The sequence below is a fragment of the Neophocaena asiaeorientalis genome, unplaced genomic scaffold (genome assembly GCF_003031525.2).
Source record: "Neophocaena asiaeorientalis asiaeorientalis breed wild unplaced genomic scaffold, Neophocaena_asiaeorientalis_V1.1 scaffold504, whole genome shotgun sequence".
NCBI lineage: Eukaryota > Metazoa > Chordata > Mammalia > Artiodactyla > Phocoenidae > Neophocaena > Neophocaena asiaeorientalis.
Window position 1 is genome coordinate 5,348,630 of NW_020174438.1, and position 24,656 is coordinate 5,373,285.

The window sequence follows — 24,656 nt, forward strand, 5'->3', positions numbered from 1 at the left end:
GGTGGAGGGGGCTCGGCGCCCAGTCGCTTCGCCGACTACTTTGTCATCTGCGGGCTGGACACTGAGACCGGGCTGGAGCCGGACGAGCTGTCGGGTGAGTGCGCGCTGAGCCCGGGGCTTCTTCCCCGCGGCCGCCGGGGACCCCTGAGGAAACCACCCCACCTACGCTTTGTCCCGGGAGCAGGGCGAGGGTCGGTCGGAAGGACCCAGGGCGGGCGCGGGGTAGGGGGCGTCACTCTGGAGGAGGGGAAACGGGCGAGGGGCTCTGAGCCTTGAGGGTTCCGAACGGCCCCTGCTCCCCGCTGAGCTGTGGCCAGGTCCTCCCGGATGAGGAGGAGAGAAGGGTTGTCTTCACAGTCTGGTGAAGGTTGAGTGACTTAGTATAAAATAAAGGGAAGCTTGTCCTCGAACACCCATTAGGGAGGGAAGAAGATATCCCACGTCCTGGTGAAAGTAAGTTCCATCCAGACTTAAAAAAAACCCAAAAAACAAAAACCAAAAACTTGGTGAGTTTATCTGGCCTCTTCCCAAGAAGCCTGTGATTGCAGTTCCTCAAAACCGTTCTAACCCAGCGCTGGGCTGGGCCCCCTGGGTTGATGGGACGTGAAGTAATAAAGTGAACTTGGGCCACACCAAGGAGGGTGAGAACTCCCTTACATCTAGAAAGGGCTTGTACTCCGGGGCCGTGCCATATTTTATTGAAAATGATTTATGTCCTTTATGAGGCCAGCGTCATTTGTGAATAAAAGGGCAGCAGCCTAGTTGGAGAGCCTGGGTTGCGTAGTGATGCTTCTCAAGTCTTCTTTCAAAGGGAAGTGGTGGGGAAGTGAAGATAGGGCCCAGATCAGATTTGGCACTAATTGCCCAAGAGTGTCAGAATTGTAAAATCCCATGAATTCCACTGCACCGGTGTCAGAGTTGTAAAATCCCCGCGAACCCCACTGCACCGTCATTGGAGCCTTTGAATCTCAAGGTTTGGAAAAGTTTTTGTCTGGAGTGTCCTGTTTGCACGTTTCATGTGGGTGGAGGTTTGTTGTGTCATCCTGATTTGATGAGAGATACTGCTTTCTACCGTTCTGTCATGATGTGTTTACTGTAAAGTTTCTCTCCTGAAGGTGATTATCCTGTTGACTAATTTTACTTTGCTTCGGAGATGACAGGACAGGTTTTGTGTGGGTTTTCTTCCCCCCATCAGAAAAATTTCAGTGTTTCTTATGAAAAAAAAAAAAGGTGCATACTTCGAAATGGACTTTTTTTTTTAAGTGTGTTGTATCACATTTACTGATTTGAACCTTTCTTAAATCCCAGGGATAAATCCCACTTGGTCGTGGTGTATGATCCTTTTAATGTGTTATCGAATTTGGTTTGTTAATATTTTACTGAGAATTTTTACACCTATATTCATCAGGGATACTGGCCTATAGTTTTTTTTCCTTGTAGTGTCCTTACCTGGCTTTGGTATCAGAGTGGCCTCGTAAAATGAGTTTGGAAGTGTTCTGACCTCTTCAGTTTTTTGGAAGTTTGACAAAGATTGATGTTAATTCTTTAAATGTTTGGTAGAATTCACTAGGGATACCATCTGGTCCTTGGTTTTTCTTTGTTGGGGGGTTTTTGATTACTGATTAAATTTCCTTACTCATTATTGGTTTGCTCAGATTTTCTATTTTCTCATGATTCCGTCTGGTTAGGTTGTACGTTTCTAGAAATTTATCCATTTCTTTTAGATTGTCCTATTTGTCAAAATGGACTTCTAAAAAAGTGATAAATTGATGACCTTTAGCAAGGTCAGAGCAAATACACTATTTCCTCAAATCAATAGCAGAGCAGGTGGAGAAAAAAATCATGAATCAGTAATACAGTTAATACTAGGCCTCTTGTTGGGGTAGTTTTTCACTTTTTTAGGTGTTCAAATTTTTATAATACTGATGTTAATTTTTCATCTGTGTTTCCTATTTGTTAAATTTGTGACTTTGCGATGTGTCAGTAGTTGTTGGAATTCAGTTCATGGTACTGGAACTAGAAGGGACCTCAGAGAGGAAAATGAGGCCCAGGAAGGACAGTAGGGCCTACGTCCTGCTAGTTAATTGCTTGACTTTGATCCAGTGCTCCTCTCGTGACACTAAACTGCATCTCATTGCTTGGCTGGGTCTTTAGAAAACACTAACATGTTGAGAAAGACTAAAAATGACACAGTTCCCCCAGTAAAAGAAACTTTAAATTGGTGGAATAAACCAGTGTTATTTTTATGTTGTGCTTTTAAGTGTCTATTAAATTTTATAGACATTCGATTTTCAAAAATAAAGAGAATGTTTTGCAAATGATAAAGCTTAGGAGTGGAGCCGGGAAGTGATTTGTCAGTGAGAGCATGGGTTTTGGGGTTAAACATTCTTGCTCTGCTGTTGACTAATTCTGTGACTGGGGGCCAAGTTAGATAACTCTGCTAGGGTCCTCATCTATGAAAAAGAGAATGTAAATAAAAAGTGTCTCATCAAGTAGATTCTCAAAAGGTTATTTCTCTTTTAGTGAATATCTGTTAATTATGTGGCTTTTCAGCAAGCTCAAATTATATACCTGTGAAAGCTTATTGAGAGAATAAAGAAGGGGGGGGATGAGCTGTATAAAATGTGTAAGGAAGGGTATTTTTCTATCTTTTTAAGTGTGGTTGCAGTAGTGGAATGCCAAGACTATTTATTCAATAGGTGGCCTTTGTTAGAATAAGCACTGATTGAAGGATTTCTTCTTTTCCTTCATTTCATTTCTGGTGGGTTGATAGGGGAATCTGGACTACCCAGAGGGAATCTTTGAGGAAAACAAAACAGAATACAAATAGCTCTTTGCGGTCAGTCTTGAGACCCTCCAGGGTGCATTTTCTCTCTGCCTTATAGCTCCTAAACTGATGATGTCATAGTAAATGAAACTACAGGAAATTGTGAATTGCACCCAGGTTCTCTAGGGAGGTACCAAGGAGTCTATGTTCTCTCCAAGCAAATTAAGTTATATACATCAGATAGCTTCTATACTCTAGGAGTGAATCCAGAGCAAGCAGATCAGAGATGCTCAGTGTTCCTTCTGGCTTTATGGAGAAAGGTTAAGATTCATTTTTTTCTGTTTGCAGCAATAAGCATAGAGCTTGCTGTGTTGAATATAGACTCTGATCATTGAATTTATAGGAGTCTCTCCATGTCACCTCTCCCCTTTCCTCTAGACTTAAGCATTTAGGCAAGTCATGTAGTTATTTGTTGTGCAAGGAACAGAGGAAGATATGAAAATTAATTTTGTTTTCTCTTCTGGTTAGTTGAGGGAGTACTTTGGGTTGAAGGAGAGAAAGGTAATCTATTGGTGAAGCAGAAGTCTAGCCAACTTTAAGAAATGGTATCTGCTTGTTAGCTTTTTGAGTTTGTCAAGGAGATAAGCAAATCTGGAAGAAACATTTTTGATTTTGATTTTTCATTATTGTTGGCCCATTCTAAGTGGGGAGGCAGATGGTAGTAGAGTCCAGTCCCTCTTTCTGCCTCTTTGATGGATGGGTGTTTTGGGCATCTTCATTTTCCATTTTTCTTCTTATGGTCACCACCAGGTAACTGCAGGAGAAGGTTTACCATGACATGGGACTCCTGAGTTTACTTTTCCTATCTCTGCCTGAGAGTTAAGTTTCCAGAATGCTAGTAACCTATTTCTTACTATGGAATCTTTACGTTCCTCTGCACTGACCTGCACCCAGCATTGAGATATAAGTATCCTAGGTTTATGCATCCACTACTGCAGTTTCCCAGGCTCTGAGTGGTGGGTCTTGCCAAGAATTGAAGAGAGGGCTTAGGAACATAGATAGTTGGGAAACTGGCCAGTGTCCTGTATGAACCTGCTTAGAACACTGACATACCCTGAAATCATCTCTTAATGTCATCATTAGAAGAGAGAAAAAATGCTCCCTGTCCAGGAAAGCCAGAGGACTGGTCAGATCATACTTCTCCTTAACTATATTGGGCAATGAAATTAGAACAACAGAATCATGGAATGTCAAACATGGAAGCTCTCTTAGAGACTATATAACCTTCTGACCTTACAGATGAGGAAACTGAGGCTCTGAGAAAGTTGGAGAATATTTGTCTCCCTTGCCATGTTTTATCCTTCTTTTCTGCTACTGGAGTGCTGCTTTGCATGCTTTGCAGTAGTTTGATGAGTGTGGGGGAGACAAGTAAAATACTTGTCTGGCAGGGGTGGGAGCAGACATGGCAGTTTTGTCTAGTGCAGGTTTCCGTTTCATGTTAAGCAAGAATACTGTGCATGATTATCAAGAGAGAGATCTTAATTTTTTTTTTTTTGTGGTACGCGGGCCCCCCCCCTGTTGTGGCCTCTCCCATTGCGGAGCACAGACTCCGGACGTGCAGGCTCAGCGGCCATGGCTCATGGGCCCAGCCGCTGCGCGCCATTTGGGATCTTCCCGGACCGGGGCACGAACCCGTGTCCCCTGCATCGGCAGGTGGACTCTCAACCACTGCGGCACCAGGGAAGCCCGAGATCTTAATTATTTTTTTAGCTTTTTCTTTTTTAACATATTTTTTAAAAATTGTTTTATTTATTTTTGGCTGCTTTGGGTCTTTGTTGCTGCGTGCAGGCTCTTCTCTGGTTGCAGTGAGTGGGGGTTACTCTTCGTTGCGGTGCGCGGGCTTCTCATTGCGGTGGCTTCTCTTGTTGAGGAGCACGGGCTCTAGGTGCGTGGGCTTCAGTAGTTGTGGCGCACTGGCTCAGTAGTTGTGGCTCACGGGCCTATTTGCTCCGTGGCATGTGGGATCTTCCCAGACCAGGGTTCGAACCTGTGTCCCCTGCGTTGACAGGCGGATTCCCAACCACTGCGCCACGAGGGAAGCCTAGCTTTTTCTTTTAATGTAATTTCACACCAAACATTGACATGAATGGTACAAAGAACTTCAGTACATCCTTTTTCCAGATTCACTGTTAACATTTTGCTCCAGTTGCTTTGTCACTTATATATGTGTCTTATCTTTCTCTCTCTAATATATAAAAAATCTTTATTGAGATTTAATTCTCCTATTTAAAGTACACAATTCAGTGTTTTTTAGTATATTCACAGAGTTGTGAAATCATGACTAAAGTCAATTTTAGAATATTTTCATCACTCTCCCCCCAAAACCTATACCCTTTAGCAGTTACTTCCCATATCCTTCCAACTCCCTAACATCCCAGCTTTAAGCCACCACTAATCTACTTTTTTTTTTCCTCCTTGGGTGAAAAAACTTTTATTTTCTTATCACCAAATCAGTACTAGTTCACATCATTATTCTTCACATCCATGATAATAAGAAAAACTTAATCTCTTCATAGTAGTTAACATTTTAATATAGATCCTTCTAGACCTTTTATTAAAATGAAAGTTATTTTTGTTATTGTACTTATAATTTCGTAAAAACAGGTGCTGATGAGTTGGAGAAAGAAGAGAGTTTGAGGGCAGTAGGTTGATTGGGAACCACTAAGCTACCTTTGATCTTTATGGATTTATCTATTCTGGACATTACATATAAATGGAATCACAATATATGGTCTTTTGTGATTGGCTTCTTTCACCTAGCATGTTTTCAAGGTTCATCTATGTTGTAGCATGTATCATTTCTTTTTATGGCTGAATGATATTGTATAAATATACATTTTACTTATCATAAGTTGATGGACATTGGGTTATTTATATACTTTTTGGTTATTATAAATAATGCTACTGTAAACATTTGTGTACATATTTTTGTGTGGACATATGTTTTCATATCTCTTAGGTATATACCTAGGAGTGGAATAGCTGAGTCATGTGGCAATTGTATGTTTAACCTTTTGAGAAATTGCAGACCCTTTTCCAAAACAGCTGCACTGGTTTACATTTCCACTAGCAGTGCTTGAGGGTTCCACACTCTATCCTCACCAACACTTATTATCTTTTTGATCATGGGCATCCTAGTGGGTGTAAAGTGGGTATCTCAGTGTGATTTTTATTTACATATTCTTGATGACTAAGAAGGATATCTTATTTAAAAGAAAAAAAAAGTTACCTCAGAGATGAAGTGGGTATAAAAAGTTTGATGAGCCAGTTTCAAACAGGGAGTCAATTTGAAATAACCTTAATTTTTATTTTCCTCTACCAGTCTGGTCAATTCAGCACAGATTCTCTCATGATCATTTTATAAAGGCATCCCTGCTCTGAAGCTCAGACTCCTAGCTGAAGCAAAACTCAAATCCTGGTAGCTTACCTCAGGCATCTGTGGATACTTCCGGAGTTCAGGGTAGAAGGGGGAGATTTCCTAAGTTAGGTCATGTGTTTCCTTTTATAAGGTAGAGCAAATAAGAAGTCAAGAGAGACACTACTAGCACACAGAAAACAATTACAGAGCAGCCCCAAGGTGATTTAAAATTATATGCTAAATTTAGTTGGAGAGGCTATATTTTTAACATAAGAGCACCCTACTTCACACTCTCTCAGGTAGGGAGGATCACATTGAAGGTAAGTGGATTTTACTTTAATAACAATGGGGCTCTGCTCCTCTCTTCTTAGGAGGAAATCCCGAGTCACAGTGTTTCGTGCTTAAACCAAATTCTTAGACTCTGTTCCGCCCTTCCTTCCTTCTGTACTAGATTATAAATAGTTTTCTTTGCCTAGGGCCTCCTTCGGCAATACCCATTTCCAGTCCTATATCCTTTTATAAGCTTGTTGTTTTTTGCTAACTCTGGTGGAAGGTGTACTTGTACTTGGCTTGGCTTCTCAATTCCTGTTGGCATCTCAATTCCTGTTGCCAAATTCTGGATTTGAATTACTGTCAGGTGGTCTTAGAGGTCTCTTAGGAACCTAGGTACACATGAGGGAACCTATATTGATATGTTTTAGGTTACTGCTGATAGGGCATAGGACCTAGTAAAAGAGAGAAAGCCTTGCCCTTTAGAAGCTCGTGACTTCTTGTGGAATTCAGTGATTACACAGAGACTGTTGTTGCCAGATTTTTAGGTTTAGTTCTCAAAAGTTATTAAGTGAGGCAATTACTGGTCAAATGTCTATGTTCCAGATGTTTTGTAATGACTGATTTTAGTTTAGAGTATACAGAACCCTGGACTGGGTTTGTGAGTGTCAGAGTCCTGTCGTGGTGGAAAACGAGGGCATGTGCTAGCTTTCAAGCTGTTTTCTTCCAAGTGTGCTTCCAAGGGGTCGGGTATGGCTCCAGGAAGTTAGATGGGAACAGCTATGGTTTAGACCATCAAGTTTCTCAAATGTTATACTTAGGATATTTGCTTGATGGTCATCCACGGGATCTATCATAGTTTCTTGTTAAAGAGAGCCAGGTTAGTAATTCTTGTTTGTTTCTTTTGTTCATTAGTGTGATGGGCAATTCAGGTCAAAATTTTGCTAGTCCATCTGTGGTCTACTGAATGGGCTGAACTAGCTGTGTTAGTCTAAAATGTTTTCATGGAGTGCTGAGAGGCTGTGAGCAGGGATAAGATGTGTGGAGGTTCCTCTTATTAAGCTTCATCCCTCTGTGAGTGTGGGATTTCTTGTTTTCTAAACTACTTCTAGGTGGCAAAACATAATATAAGTGTGCATTCATTTATATTGGTCACAGAATCAAAAACTGTCAGAGCTAGATCTGAGATAGTCCAGCCACCACTTTTGACAGATGGTAATGATTAATATTTGTAAATGATTTAATAGTTTTTGGGCTTACCTGGTGGCACAGTGGTTGAGAATCTGCCTGCCAGTGCAGCGGACACGGGTTCGAGCCCTGGATAGTTTTAAAACAGTTTTTAATATTTTCAGTCCCATTTGAAAATATAATTTTTTGTCCACTGTTACCCAGAAAGTTAGAAAGAACTGTTAGAATCCAGGTCTTCTGTCTGCTGTCTCACCAGTGATGAGATTATTCTTTTATTTTTTTTTGGCTGCGTCATATGGCTTTTGGGATCTTAGTTCCCCGACCAGGGATTGAACCTGAGCCCTCGGCAATGAAAGCCCAGAGTCCTAACCACTGGACCGCCAGGGAATTCCCGAGATTATTCTTTTAAAATGATAGATTTGGGTATATTGAAGCAATGGCTTAATCATTGAGTGGCAGAGCTGTGGCATGGCCTCTTTGATCAGTCCCCAACCCACAATGCAGTAGAGGAACTCTGTCAGGGGAGGAGTCAGGTCACTCGTTTTTTGAATTGTAGTTAAGGCTGGTTGTTATTTTTTATATATATATTTTCCTGTCTCCCCATTCTTATCAGTTCTGGAAATGTTTTTCTTAGACCAAATAGTTACTGGGGCTTTGTTTCTAAGAAGTTCTGTTTTTTGTGTGGCTGTTTCAGGATGTTTTATACTGTTTGTCTGAGGTCTGTTTTCTTTGAAAAGAAAAAAAAGAGGTTTGCACCTACTAACCTCAGAAATCCCTCAGTGTAACCTGCAGGTTGCATCTTTTTGTGGTTGTTGTTGGGTGCTGGCTATGACTTCTGATTTACCATATTCTTTATAATGAAAGATAATGGGAAGCAACTAAGAAACTTTCAGGATTTTTTGTATTTTATTTAATTTATTTTTTTATACAGCAGGTTCTTATTACTTATCTATTTTATACATATTAGTGTATACATGTCAATCCCAATCTCCCAATCCATCCCACCACCACCACCTCCCCTGCCACTTTCTCCCCTTGGTGTCCATACGTTTGTTCTCTGCATCTGTGTCTCTATTTCTACCCTGCAAACCGGTTCATCTGTACCATTTTTCTAGGTTCCACATATATGTGTTAATATACGATATTTGTTTTTCTCTTTCTGACTTACTTCACTCTGTATGACAGTCTCTAGATCCATCCATGTCTCTACAAGTGACCCAATTTCGTTCCTTTTTATGGCTGAGTAATATTCCATTGTATATACGTGCTATATCTTCTTTATCCATTTGTCTGTCGATGGGCATTTAGGTTGCTTCCATGACCTGGCTATTGTAAAGAAACTTTCAGGATTTTTAAAGTCAGGAAGACAGAGAAGGAAATGATTTAGAAATAATAATCATAAGCCATGATTTATAAGTGGATAAACCCAATTTACAACAAACTACATTCATTAAAAACAGTAATACATTAGAATTACCCTCCAGGAATGTCAAAAGAATTGGTTCCTTTCTCAGTTGTGTCATCTCTGGTGTCCTTTTTTTCTTTATTTTTGTAGTTTTAGAATAATGGCTTTCTAACAATGTCATGAAGATAGGTATTAATTATTGTTATATTGTTGAAGAAAACCAGAGGTTTTATTTTGAGTAAGTTAAATGTCTCTTTTCTTGTTTTCCCCATAGTCTTTTTTTTTTTTAATTTAAAAAAGTATTTATTTATTTATTTTTTGGCTGCATCAGGTCTTAGTTGTGGCACGCGGGATCTTTTGTTGCAGTGTGTGGGCTTCTCTCTAGTTGTGGCACACAGGTTCATTAGTTGTGGTGCGCAAGCTCATTAGTTGTGGAGCATGGGCTTAGTTGCCCCGTGGCATGTGGGATCTTAGTTCCCTGACCAGGGATCAAACAGACGTCCCCTGCATTGCAAGATGGATTCTTAACCACTGGACCACCAGGGAAGTCCCTTCCCTGGAGTCTTTATTTGACAATGACCATTGCATTAAAATTTTTTTTCCTGATTATAAAAACCGTAGGTTATTATACAAATTAAAAAATTACAGAACTATGTTATAACTTCTCTTGTCCCAGAGTCAGGTAGACAAATTTCTGAGCTTTGCTAGAAGAAATGCTTTACATAGTAGGTATTTGATAAAGATTTGTATTAATTATGAAAAGGTAAAGGATGCTTATTCAGATTTTCAAAGAATTGTATGTAATCATATGTATATATTTTTCTGATATAAGGCATAGTACTTAACTTTTTAGAACTTAAAGAAGCCAGACTTCCACAACTTTTCTAAGTGCTAAGTAATAAAGAAGGTGGGGTTTGTAGAGAAGAGTAGCAATGATTGTTTACCCATACTCAAAAAGCTGAGGGCCAACGTCAGATTTAGAGGTAAGATGGTGATGTGAGAGGCATTTTGTATTGCACTGTGATTATTTTGTAATTTTTAATGTATAAAGCTAAATTTTATAATAGTTCAGATGAACCTTTTTTTTTTTTAAAATGAATCTAGTTTTAGTTTATTTAACCAGTCCCATGGACTTAGGATCACAACCTCTTATTGGGAAAAATAAAACGAATACCTAGAAGTATCACCTGCTAAACTGACATCTATCCAGTTTTGCTTAGCTCTGAGGTTCTGTATGTTCAAATGGTATTTAATCCCTTTCTTTGCTAAGTAATTAAGCTAGTATTCTTCTTTTACCCCCATTTTCTCACATCTCTGTGAAACACATTCTTTCCACTGCACTTTTATTGTGTGGAAAGTTGGTATTTAAGCATCTGTAGTTTTATCTTCTAGAAGAATGTTTAGTGTTTTGTGGAGGATTGTTGGTCTCCTGGTCTAGCTCTGTTGGCTGCTTAGCTCAGTTGGTTATGAGTGTGATGAATTTAATAAGGCCAGGGTCATTGAGTCAGTCTTCGTAAGGACCAGTTAGCTTTGTTCTACCCACTTTTGTACTAGCCTCTGCTGACCATCCCACTCACAAGTACACTGTAGTTTATGGGGAACACAGGCAAGGAAATGAGGCTAGAGTAAACTGTTCAATCCCTGATAACTAAATTAATAGCTATTTATTGTTTAGTGAATACATTTCAATTCTAGGTACCAAATGACATTATCCTCACTTTACGGATTAGGAAACTAAAGTGCAGGGAATTTAAATAACATGCTTGAGTTCCCATAGCAAGAATTAGGAACCTTTTTTCCCTGTCTCTAAAGTCCTCTACCATATACCTTTCTGTTATTGAAAGACCAACTTAGTGATGGGACACTTGTTTGCATACATGTGTGAGATAGAGTTGCTGTTCTTGTGGAGCTCATAGTCTTCTGACAAGTCAGGCATACATAAACCAATAGCTGTGGAAAAGGATCAGTTCCTTAAGTGAGGAGCAGATAATGAGGTGTTGCTGGGGTTCAGGAGAGGGAAAGAGTATTCTGTTCTCTAGCTTTGTAGTTTATGTCTTGCAAAATTTGCTGTAGAGGGTTTAGCTCTGGCTGTGACCCTGAACAAAAACATGGTCTCTTATGTATTCATTGATTAGTTCAATGCTCATTTAATATGTACAAAAACACCTTTGGCCTATACATAAGTTATAGACTCTGAGGTTTGGAAAAAACATATTTGAAGGTCAACCATGTAAGGAGTGGTATTTTCTCTCTCTAAAAATAAAACTTTAAATTATAAAGTACATTTCTTATAGGGAACTTAGAAATTATAGAAAGGTACAGAAATAAGTCACTCATGAGTGACTATTCAGAATTAAGCTTGTAGCATTTTGATGTCTTTTTGTAGTTCCTTCCAATTCTTAAAAATTCGTATTGCAGTCTGCCTTAAGCACAAGTCCTAAGTATATAGCTTGATGTATTTTTACATATGTTTACATGTGTATAATCATCACCGATATTCTTTCCAGTTTTTACTATATGTGGGTGTATGTGTGTATACTTTTACATACTGTGATAAGGCGAAATGTAAACATTTTATGTTTTGATTTTTTTTTCACTTAATGTCCTGTCATGAGTATTTCTCAATATCAGCAAGTATTCTCCTGAAATTTTATTGTGCCTAGTTAAGAGTTAATTAATTACAAGTAATAGAAACTCATTCAAACAAGCTGAAGTAAAAAGGGGATTTATTTCAAATTATAACATTCTATATATTTATAAATAACATCTTAAAAAATATCCCACATCAGTACAAAGATCTTTCTGGTGAATATATTCAAATTTTTATTTTATCAAATACCCTTGTACAAGTATTTTTACACTTGTGGGAGTCATTGTATGGGATTAATTGGTAAAACTAGGCTCTGTGAGTCCAAGGAATAATGTATATTTTAAGTTTTAATAGATATTGCCTAATCGCCCTCTTCAAAAGTTTAGCCTCTCACCAACAATAAGATTCTACCAATTTTTTCTCTATATCTGCAACGAAATATTAACTGCTTTTCTAAAATGTTTTCAATCTGCTGGGAAGAAAATGTGTGTTTTAATCTAAATTTTATTTGTGAGGCCGAGTATCTTTTCATATATTTCATGTACACTTGTGTATTTCATGTTTCACTCCTTCAATGAATTACCTGTTCAGTCCTTTTGTTCATATTTCTGTTGTGTTGTTTATATTTTTCTCATTGATTTGCAGAAACTTAATCTATTAGGAATATTTTGATTCTCAGGAAATACCTCAGAAACACTTGCAGTGAAAAACAATATATGTACACTAATATAGAGTTATAAAATTGAGATCATAAGAGAAAAAAATGTTGTATCCTGCTTTTTAAATTTATTATTATATGTTGATCATTTTCCCATGTTTTTAAATATGTCTTGAATAGTTTTCTCATGCCATTAAGTATTCTTCATAAACATGATTTTAATTGTTATTTGATTCCAAAGTATGAGTGAATTATAAAATTTAATGATTACTTGGCACTTGGGTGGTTTGTTTATACTTTTTTATGATAAATAATTTTACAAAGTGTATACTTTATACAAATCTGTGTCTGTTGCTTTAGTATATATAACAGTAAGACAGTTATTAAGTCAAATTAGATGAACCTTTAAGCACATTTCATGTGTAATGATGAATTTCTTCTTGGAAGTGCTCTACCAATTTATGCTCACTTCTAGCTTGCCATCATTTATGTGTATATATATATATATATTTTTTTTTTTGGGGGGGTGGTAGATTACACATAACAACATTTACCATTTTAACCATTTAACATAGTTCAGTGGCATTTAGTACATTTCACAATATTGTGCAGTCATCACCATTATGGTATATATAACATGTTCATCACCCCAAAAGGAAACCTGTACTCATTGAGCAGTCACTCCCTATTCCTCCCTCCCCCAAACCCCTGGCAACCTCTAATCTGCTCTCCGTTTCTTTGAATTTGCCTATTCTGGATATTTAATATAAATGGAATCATACAATATATGGCCTTTTGTGACTGGCTTCTTTCACTTAGCATAAGGTTTCCAAGGTTTATCCATGTTGTAGCATAAATTAGTACCTCATTCCTTATATTATATGGTTATTATTGTATGTATGAATGTTTATTCATTCATCTCTTGATGGACATTTGGGTTGTTTCCACTTTTTGGCTATTATGAATAGTGCTGCTATGAGCATTTGTGTTCAAGGTTCTGTAGGAACACCTGTTTGAGTATACACCCAGGAGTGGAATTGTTGGGTCATATGGTAACTCTGTGTTTAATCTTTTGAAGAACTGCCAAACTGTTTTCCACAGTGACTACACCATTTTACATTCAGACTGTCAACACACGAGGGCTCTACTTTCTCCACATCCTCACTAATTCTCATTATTTTCCTTTTTTTGGGATATCATTATGTTTTAATCTGTATTTCTTTGACTACTACTAAAAAAAGCTACTTATTAATCCTTTGTGTTCTTATCGTGAATTGTCTGTGTATGCTTTTTATAATTTCTTTTATTGCTCTTTTTTTGTGGGGGATTGGGGAGGGTTGAGGTTAGGCTGCTTTTGAAGGATAATTATGGATTTCTTTTGCTTAGGAAAGCTGGTGAGTTAGCTACAGAAGTAGGGGGTAAAAAAATGCGGTTTGGAGGGTGTATTAGTTTCCTATGACTGCTGCAACAGATTACCATAAACTGGGCGGCTTAAAACAATAGTGATTTTTTTTTTTTCCTCCTCTGTTCTGGAGGCCAGAAGTCCAAATTCAAGGTGTCAGCAGGCTGCATTCCCCCAGAGGGCCTTTGGGGAGAATAATTCTTTGCCTCTCCCAGCTTCTGGTGGCTGCATTTCTTGGCTTCTGGCCACATCACTCACATCTTCACATCACCATCACCATTGTGTCTTCTCTGTGTGTCTATCTTATAAGGATACTTCTCTTTGGATTTAGAGCCCACTCAGCTAATTCAGGATGATCTTCTCATCTCAAGATCTTTGATAACATCTGTAAAGATCTTTTCAAATAAGATAATATTCATGGGTTCTGGGGAGTACGATGTGGACATATCTTTTTTGGGGCCAGCATTCCACCCACTACAGAGGGGCTAAAGGGTAGGTCTTGAATTTCTCTAAGTGTGAGCAAGAAGCAGAGAGGAGTAAAAAGGAGAGCCTAGGAAGAATACTTAGGGAAGAAGAAACTAATATCACCATTGCTCTGTACTGTTACTACACTTGGCACTCAGAAATACCATTGGAGGGCTTCCCTGGTGGCGCAGTGGTTGAGAGTCCGCCTGCCAATGCAGAGGACACGGGTTCGTGACCCAGTCCGGGAAGATCCCACATGTCGCGGAGCGGCTGGGCCCGTGAGCCATGGCTGCTGAGCCTGCGCGTCCAGAGCCTGTGCTCCACAACGGGACAGGCCACAACAGTGAGAGGCCTGCGTACCGCCAAAAAAAAAAAAAAAAGAAAGAAATACCATTGGACTTTTTTTGGCCGTGCTGCGCAGCTTGTGGGATCTTAGTTCCCTGACCGGGGATTGAACCTGGGGCATGGCAATGAAAGTGCTGAGTCCTAACCCCTGGACTGCCAGGGAACTCTCTAGGACTGTTTTTTTAAATTACAGTATAGTTGACTTACAGTGTTATACCATAGGATTTTAGGATAAAAATGACTTAGGTCCAGTTATATTTGACAAAAGCCATGTAACTCTGACAAAAATCAAACTTCTGTTTTGGTAGAACATTCTTATCTATAATAAAGTATTTCTTTAGCACAGTGATGTTGGAACCAGTCAGATATGTTGTCATTGTCATCAGTAATCACTGTCTTATCTAGGCCTTGTATTTGTGCTATATTCTTTTAATATAGGCAACAAAGGCTCATAAAAGAGAAGCAAGAGCTGGTTAGACTTTCCAAACCTCTCATTTTACAGAGGAAGAACATGTGGCTGGGAGGGTTTTGAATAATTTGTCTGGGTTCCCACAGCTGGTTAGTTAACTTAGCACTGAAACTTGAATTTGGGGTCTCTTAATTCTTAGGTGAGTGTTTTTTCCCATGATATGGTATACAAACTGTGCAAACTGTTAAAGAAGTAAATATTTGTGAATCTATATCTGTATCTATATTGGTCTCCTCTCCTTAAAGCTGAGGTTCTCTGCTGGGATAGTAAAGGATATAGTGTAGCCTGAAAGTTACATCTGTCACCTGGATCAGAATCCTCCATTTACTGTTTGTGTGACCTTGGGTGATTTACTTCTCTGTTTTAATTACTTCATTTTTTTTTTGTAAATTTATTTATTTTATTTATTTTTGGCTGCGTTGGGTCTTTGTTGCTGCATGCGGGTTTCTCTAGTTGCGGCAAGTGGGGGCCACTTTTCATCGCGGTGCACAGGCTTCTCATTGTGGTGGCTTCTCTTGTTGCAGAGCACGGGCTCCAGGTGCGTGGGCTTCAGTAGTTGTGGCACGTGGGCTCAGTGGTTGTGGCTTGTGGGCTCTAGAGTGCAGGTTCAGTAGTTGTGGCACACGGGCTTAGTTGCTCTGCAGCATGTGAGATCTTCCAGGACCAGGGCTGGAACCTGTGTCCCCTGCATTGGCAGGCGGACTGTCAACCACTGTGCCACCAGGGAAGCCCTAGTTACTTCGTTTTTAAAGTGGAAATAAAACCTATCTCTTAGGGATTTTGTAGGATTAAATAAGTTAATACATTAAATGGCTTGGAATAGTGCCTGGCACATGATGAGTATCCATTAAATGTTTGCTATTGCTAACATTTTTATTCTTTGCATCACTTAATTTTCTATATAATTTTGACATTGTTGGGAAGTGGAAATGGGGTAATAGTACTACATACATTATCTCATTTGGGCCTGTTAGCAACCATATGAGAGAAGTTTTATTTTTCCCATTTTATGGATGAGGAAACTGAGGCACAACACAATTTGCCTGAGGTTATACAGCTGATATACAGAGAGGCTGGGGTTCGAACTCAGATCTGTCAGAATCTGGAGTTTATGCTTTAAAGAAATAGTAAAACTTTACTAAGGAAACAAACAAACACAATAAAGTACACGTCAAAGTGTACACTGTGATATATTTTCACAAACTGAGCGCACCCATGTTGCCAGAACCCCAGAATCCTTCCTTGTGCTTCTTCCAGTCCATAATTGCCCTCCCACCCACCAAAGGTAACCACTGTTCTGACTTCTAACAGCATCAATTAGTTTTGCCTGTCTTTGTATTTTATATAAATGTAACCATACACTATGTGCTCTTTTGTGTCTGGATTTTTTTTTGCACAACATTATGTCTGAGAGGTTCATTCATACTGTTATATGCAGTTTTAGACTGATCATTCTCACTGCTGTGTTTCCTTTTGTGTTAACTATTCAATAATTTCTCTCTCAATTCCACTGTTGTTGACACTTGGATAGTGTCTAGATTTTGAGTGTTAACAATAGTGATATGTTATGAACATCTCCTGTATGTGCCTTTTTTGTGAACATATACCTCGTCCTGTTGAGTATATACCTAGGAGTGGAGTTGCTGGGTCATAGGTTTATGTTCAGCTTTAGTAGATACTGCCGAGCTGTTTTCCACAGTAGCTGGATCAATTTACATTCTCAATTGCGGTGCATGAGAGTGTAGGTTGCTCCCTATCCTTACCAACACTCAGCATTTTCCTTCCTTTTCATTTTAGCTATTCTAGCGGTTATGTAGTGGTACTGCATTACTTAAATTTGCATTTTCTGGATGACTGATGAAGTTGAGTACCTCTCAAAGGTTTATCCGTTATTTGTATATCCTCTTTATAGACGTATCCAAGTCTTTTGCCATTTTTCTTTTAGGTGGTCTTTTTTTTCCTTATTGATTTAATGGAATTCTTTATATGTTTCTAGGTATGTTTCTTGTTTCAGTTATGTGTATTGCAAGTTATCTTCTTGTGATTTGTGTATTTCCTTTTCATTCTCTTCACGGTGGCTTTTAAAGAACAGAAATTTTTAGTTATAATATAATCCATTTAATCAGTTTTCTCTCTTTATGTTTCATGCATCTTGTATTCTGTTTAAGATATCTTTGCTATTGCAGGGTCACAAAGATGTTCTGTGTTTCCTTCTAAAGCTTTTATTGTTTTACCTTTCACATTTAGATCTGAAATCCCAGAGCTAACTCTCTTAAGCACTATGCTATAACACAATTCTGTACTGCCTGAAAAAGCTCCCCCATCTGTGTGTGTGTGTGTGTGTGTGTGTGTGTGTCTGCGTGCACGGGCGCACACCATTTATCAGCATTCTGTAGAGTGAAAGAGAAACATTTCCATTGCTCTCACAGCTGGGCCTAAAGTACAACAAGGCTTTGAAATGACCAATAACAGTGCTTTTAATACACATTTAGTAAAACAAATGTTAGTCATTGTTCTTTTTAAAAAAAATTTATTTATTTAATTTATTTTTGGCTGCATTGGGTCTTTGTTGCTGTGCACGGGCTTTCTCTAGTTGTGGCGAGCGAGGGCTACTCTTCGTTGCGGTGCGCAGGCTTCTCATTGCAGTGGCTTCTCTTGTTGCGGAGCACAGGCTCTAGGCACACGGGCTTCAGTAGTTGTAGCTCATGGGCTCTAGAGCGCAGGCTCAGTAGTTGTGGAGCACTGACTTACTTGTTCCACAGCATGTGGGATCTTCCCAGACCAGGACTTGAACCTGTGTCCCCTGCATTGGCAGGCGGATTCTTTTTGTTTTTTCTCTTTCAAGCGGATTCTTAACCACTGCACCACCAGGGAAGCCCAGTCATTGTTCTTTGATTTAGTACCAATTGGTAAAATTTTAGTAGTTTAGGAAACTCTGTAAAAAAAAAGGTTGTTAGTATAAAAGGCCTTAAGGGTGAAGATAATTCCTCTTCTGTTATTGAGGGTAACCTGACAGGAGGTTCCCAGATTCTTAAATCTTGGCACTCTGGGAAAGAAGACTGTTGGGTGCTTCCTTGTGAGCTGTGGTTTGAAATTTGGATTTAGGGACATTTTAGTGTTTTTGGTACAGCCATGTTTCCTGCTCTGGGTTCTGCTTTGGTACTCATTCTGTGAAGCAGATAAATGCTGTCACTTTCATGCAGTAGAGGCTTCCTTTTGCGGAAGCATTTGGGAATTTCCAGGGCATTTCTGTGTCTTGTTTTCATGGTTGAAGATTTAGATGTGATTCTTGCATGTATGGCTATTTTTTTGCCTCTTGTGCTCCATACAAGTATGTCCCATATGCTTTACACATATTTACACACTCAGTCCTCTCAATACGCCTATGAAATAGGTATTATTATCCCTGCATTACAGGTGAGGAAACTGAGATTTATAGAAGAGAGACCTTAGGCAGATTACTTAAAATTCAACAAGACATGGAACTAGTATTTGAATTTAGATTTGCTGTCATTAAAGTCCTATTTCTTCCACTATTATAGTATCTATATCACAGGATATACAGCAGTACCTTCCTAGCTTCATCTGGATGAGAGGCCCATTCAGATTTCTGAGGCCTGTCTGCCTGGAGGATGAAATACAAGTTTACTCAAGTGTGTTCATGAATTCCAGGAGGGGTTGGTTTTGAATGATAATTTTTAAAAATTAATTAATTAATTAACTTTTGGCTGTGTTGGGTCTTCATTGCTGTGCATGGGCTTTCTCTCGTTGTGGTGAGTGGGCTTCTCATTGTGGTGGCTTCTCTTGTTTGGAGCACGGGCTCTAGGGTGTGCAGGCTTCAGTGGTTGTGGCATATGGGCTCAGTAGTTGTGGCTCGCGGGCTCTAGAATGCAGGCTCAGTAGTTGTGGCGCACGGGCTTAGTTGCCTTTGCAACATGTGAGATCTTCCTGGACCAGGGCTCGAACCCGTGTCCCCTGCATTGGCAGGTGGATTCTTAACCACTGCGCTGTCAGGAAAGTCCCTTGAATGATAAATTTTTATGTCTCTATAGCACTTAGCGGCATAGAGCTGTGTGCTACACAGTAGGAACTCAATGAAGATTAATGGATAAATTGCTTGAGTATGGAATAATGTAGTAATGTCACAGAATGTGTGAATGTGGGGTAGACAGGGTCTCTATCCGGTGGCTGAGTGGAGAAAACATCAGTCTGTGCTTATATTTATAGCTTGGATTTGTTGAGAGGGTGTGATTATGATGTTAGGTTTTTTTTTTTTGTGGTATGCGGGCCTCTCACTGTTGTGGCCTCTCCCGTTGCAGAGCACAGGCTCCGGATGCGCAGGCTCAGCGGCCATGGCTCATGGGCCCAGCTGCTCCGCGGCATGTGGGATCCTCCCGGACCGGGGCGCGAACCTGTGTCCCCTGCATTGGCAGGCGGACTCTCAACCACTGCACCATCAAGGAAGCCCGTGATGTTAGGTTTTGGATGAATTGTTTTGATTAAATGTCTTGCACAATGAGTAAATATCTGTGGGTTGATATGTTGATGAATTTTGGGGATATTTTCACCTTGGGAGACAATTAAAATTTTTGGCTCGTCACATTTTCTTCCCTCTCTGTGGTAGCAGAAGTGTATTCATTTTCAAAATTCTTCTTTAGCGTCATTTGGAATAGGTTGGCTGGTTTGGTTTTTGCTGCTGTGGTAAGAAGAACTGTGTTATAATTACCATCTCTGCTTCCTCTAACAGTTTTATGGATTTGCTTTGAAGAACCCTAAAAAAGAAGAAACTTTTATTGTGATAAATAGTTCTTCCAGAAGGATGTTTTATACTGGGTGATACTCTAAATGTGAAATCCCAAATAACCACATTTGAAAAAAATATCTCCAAGACTGAAATGGCCCCAGAAGCTCCCCCCTCCATTGTCATGGTAAATTATCAATAGATTGGCAAGGATAGAACTGAATTGGTAAGAGACTGAAACCTGAGATCATTAAGCATTTACATAGGAGCATTTAATTCCTCTGAATGAATTCAAGTCTCCTGACCCAGACAAATTACACCCCAGAGTTCTGAAAGAATTTTGGTATGATTATCATCTAGTCACTGTCAATAACCTGTAAGGAATCATAGAATTACCACAAAAGACATATTTTCAAGTCTGAGAAGAAGGTAAGAGCTTGACATATTCAAAATCTAGAATGGTTTATTAAGGATGTAGTATGAGGATTTAGAAGAGGAAACTGTGATTATTAGGAGCCAACACGGGCCCGCTAGGAATATGTTAGTGACTTAACTAACCACATTTTCTTTATTAAGGGAGTAGACTAGTAGAAAAGGGGAATACTGTCAGCTACCATTTTTTTTTACTTTTAATTTTATATTGGAGTATAGCCGATTAACAATGTTGTGATAATTTCAGGTGCACAGCTAAGCGACTCAGCCGTACATATACATGTATCCATTCTCCCCCAGACTCGCCTCCCATCCAGGCTGCCACGCACTTCCCTTGTGGTCCATTGGTTAAGAATCTGCCTTCTAGTGCAGGGGACGCGGGTTTGAACCCTGGTTGGGGAACTAAGATTCCCACGTGCTGCAGTGCAACTAAGCCTTCGTGCTGCAACTAAGACCCGACACAGCCAAAAATAATAAATAAGTAAATATTAAAAAAAAAAAAGAGTAAGGTAGCTTAACTCTTTAAAAAACAACCCCAAAAAACATTGAGCAGAGTTCCCTGTGCTGTACAGTAAGTCCTTGTCGGTTATCCTTTTTAAATATAGTAGTGTGTTCATGTCAATCCCAACCTCCCTAACTATCCCTTCCCTCCACCCTTGGCCTCCCCCACCCCCCATAACCATAAATTCATTCTCTTAAGTCTGTGAATCTGTTTCTGTTTTGTAAGTACGTTCATTTGTATCATTTCTTTTTAGATTCCGCATATAAACTATATCATACGATATTTCTCTTTGTCTGACTTTCACTCAGTATGACAATCTCAGTATGACAGTTTCATGAGTATGGTAGCTCATGTTGGTAAATGATTTACCATTTTTTGATTCAAGAATGTTTTGAAGGGAATGATTAGGATATAGTTGGGAATAAGAGATTTGAGCTGTATGATGAAACAGGTGATGCAGGGAGTTCCCTGGCAGTCCAGTGGTTAGGACTTGGCGCTTTCACTGCCACAGCCCTGGGTTCAGTCCCTGGTCGGGGAAGTAAGATCCTGCAAGCTGCGTAGCGTGGCAAAAAAACAAAAAAAAACACAAAAAACCCAAGGGGGGAGAAGAAGAAACAGGTAATGTATAAGTGTGGAAGGGAGGTATGACTTAATAGCAACACAAAAATGTAAGGCTTGTAGTTGGCTGCAAGTTGGATTTATGGCAAAAGTGTGGTTTGGTTGACAAAAAGTTGTGGTTTTAGCTTTCATTAATAGATATTGTTGAAAGAGCGAGTGGATAGTGCTGTTTTAATCGATGTTAGTTAGATCACACCTAGGTGTGAGTACTGATTTCAGTTCTAGGATCTAGGGTAGTGAGGGACCTGAAAATATCATATGAACTACATTCAAAGGAGCAGATTTGTTTTTTGACCAGTATATAGCTCTGACAGTAGCTCCCACAGAAGAGCTCCAGAAAAACTTGGAGAAACGGCAACATTGTTGGACTGCCATAGATTTTGATAGCACTCACTTGAATAAATGTAAATTTTGGCTAAGCAGGCAAAGAAGGGTATGAAGGTCATTCTAGGCAGAGAATAGCATCTACAAAAAGAATAAAGGCATGAAAAAGCATGCCATATTTGAGGAACTACAAGTGAGTTAGTATAGATAGTGTGTAAAGGGGAAGAGGAGGGTGGTAGGAGGTGGGACTGGGGAAATTGGCAGGTGCCTTATATGAAGGTGGAGAAACTGGAATCCAGGTGGGTAAAAGTGATTGGCATAAGTCTTGATTGTATATTGAACCAGGCCTAGAATTCCAGGCTTTCTTGTGTCATTTCAAGAGCTCTCTCCCTCTTCCTTTTCTTTAGGTATGTTGTTTTACATTTACTTTAAAATGGTCAGGGCATGGCCTATGGTTATGAAAGGATTCTAAATAATCATACAAGACTATCTTTTACATTCTATAGCAAGCTAAAAAAACTGAAGAAAAGCTGTGACCTACAAGCAGCAGGTTCAGCTGTTAACTTTCCTAGTTATCAGTGCCAGATAATGGTTTTAACTTTTAGAGACAGACAGCCTATATTCTAGGTCATGCTAAAATCAAGAACTCTTTCTGCTTTTCCATGCTATTTGCTTAAAAGAGGGTTCTTTCTTTGCCTAGTTCAAATGATAGTTGCTTGAATGAACAGTTGCAGCTGTAGTGATCCAGCAGTTAACAGCTGTGCCAAATAGAAAATATGTTTATCAAGACCTTGTGGTAACTTTGCGTGTGACTGCGGTGGTTGTAGCTTACTGTTCCACTGACTGCAGGGTTGAATTTCAGCATGGGAAGCAGGTTTCTGAGGCCTTTCTTCTTGTTCCTTAGTCAGGGCTCTCTCTATCCAGGGTTGATATCCAGTCTGTATACTATATGTGCATGGCTAGCATTTGTCCTGATTGGTTGGTGACCACATTGTACTGATTGTTAAATATTTTGAGAATCATGTCTAACTCTAACCATCCCTGTTTCCTGATCTTATGCCAGACCTGAAGTTTCTGTAATTTGTTTGTGGTTTATTCATACAGAGAAATTGCCTCTTTTTCTCCTCATGCTCTTAAACAATTTTATTAAAAAAATTCCTGGAAACAATTTTTTTTTAAAATTATTGAAGGCCGTTATGTAGTATTTTCCTTTAAGTCCACTCATTGATTGGAAAGCTAGGTTCAAACATTAGGAGACAATTAAGGAAATTTGAACACTGACTAAGGATTCTTTTGGTCAAATTTTTCTAGGTGTATTAATAGTATTACGGTTATGTTAAAAGAAAAAAAAGGTCTTATTTTTTAGAGACACATGCCGAAATATTGTAGATAAAATATGTCAAGATTTGCTTTAAAATAATTTGGTATGGGGGTGTACCGATATAAAGTGACATTGGACATGCATTGATATTTGTTGAAACTGGATGATGGATACACGGTAATTCATTGTACTTTTCATAATAAAGAGTTAGAAAAAGCTTATGTATTTTAACCCTCCCCACATTTATAAAATTATAATTGGATTTTAAAAAATTCTCAAAGGTACATTATTGGCAATTATAACTTCTGATTGCCTTGCAAAAATTAGAAGTACAACTTGGGGTTAATATGGGTATACCTCATTTTATTGCACTTCCTTTTATTGGGCTTCACAGATACTGCATTTTTACAGATTGAAGGTTTGTGGCCACCTTGCATGGAGCAAGTCTGTCAGCTCCATTTTCCCAACAGCATTTACTCACTTCATATCTCTGTGTCACATTTTGGTAATTCTGGCAATATTTTAAACTTTTTCATTATTATTGTATTTGCTCTGGTGATCTGTAATTAATGATCTTTGATGTTATTATTGCAAAAAAGATTGACTTGCTGAAGGCTTCAATGATGGTTAGCATTTTTTAGAATGAAGTATTTTTAATTAAGATATGTTGGAGACTTCCCTCGTGGTCTAATGGTTAAGACTCTGCGCTCCCAGTGCAGGGGGCCCAGGTTCGATCCCTGATCAGGGAACTAGATCCCACATGCCGCAACTAAGAGCCTGCATGCCACAACTAAAAGATCCCATACATGGCAAGGAAGGTCCCTTGTGCCGCAGCTAAGACCCTGCGCAGCCAAATAAATAAATCAAGAAAAAAAAGATATGTACATTGTTTTTTTAGACATAATACTATTGCACACTTACTAGACTACAGTGTAGTGTAAACATAACTTTTATATGCATAGGGAAACCAAAAAATTTGTGTGACTCACTCTTGCTGTATTGTGATATTTGCTTGATTGCGGTGGTCTGGAACCAAACCCATGATATCTCTCAGGTATGTCTGTACTTCCAGCCAAAGGCAAAGAAATTTGACCTTTTAGTTTATATAATATTTTTATATAGTATAGCTTTTTGAAGTATTAAAAATGATGCCCCCGGCTTCCCTGGTGGCGCAGTGGTTGAGAGTCTGCCTGCCAATGCAGGGTACACGGGTTCGAGCCCTGGCCCGGTAGGATCCTGCATGCTGTGGAGCAACTAAGCCCATGCACCACAACTACTTAGCCTGCGCTCTAGAGCCCGCAAGCCACAACTACTGAAGGCTGCGCACCTAGAGCCCATGCTTTGCAACAAGAGAGGCCACCACGATGAGAAGCCCGTGCGCCACAACGAGGAGTAGCCTCCACTCGCTGCAATTAGAGAGGGCCCGTGCGCAGCAACAAAGACCCAACTCAGCCATAAAGGAAGAAAGGCTTTATGGGCTTCTAGTTGGGAGCCATTGGCTCTAAAAATTTTGATCAACCTTTTTGTATTTACACTTCTTAACCCAATTGTAATTAATATTGTAATTGGGAATTTTTTCTTTTCCTATGTATGTTGCTTTAATGGTTAGATTGTATTCCAGTGCCTTAATATACCAAACTATCTTCTTGTTGTTAAGCATTTGCTTTTCTTCTTTTTCTTGCAGTTGTTAATAGCTCTACTATGAGAAATAGCTTTTTTAAAAATGCTATTTGAGTGCTAT

General features: G+C 39.2%; 1 protein-coding gene across 1 annotated transcript in view; it reads left to right on the forward strand.

Annotated features, from left to right (window-relative positions):
* Window positions 1-6: 6 nt before the first annotated feature.
* Window positions 7-24,656, forward strand: part of DENND5A (DENN domain containing 5A) — a 100,305-nt gene continuing 75,655 nt past the window's right edge. Inside the window, exon 1 of the mRNA XM_024756972.1 lies at window positions 7-94. The gene's annotated coding sequence lies outside the window, so the exon portion shown is untranslated. The remainder of the gene's footprint in view (window positions 95-24,656) is intronic.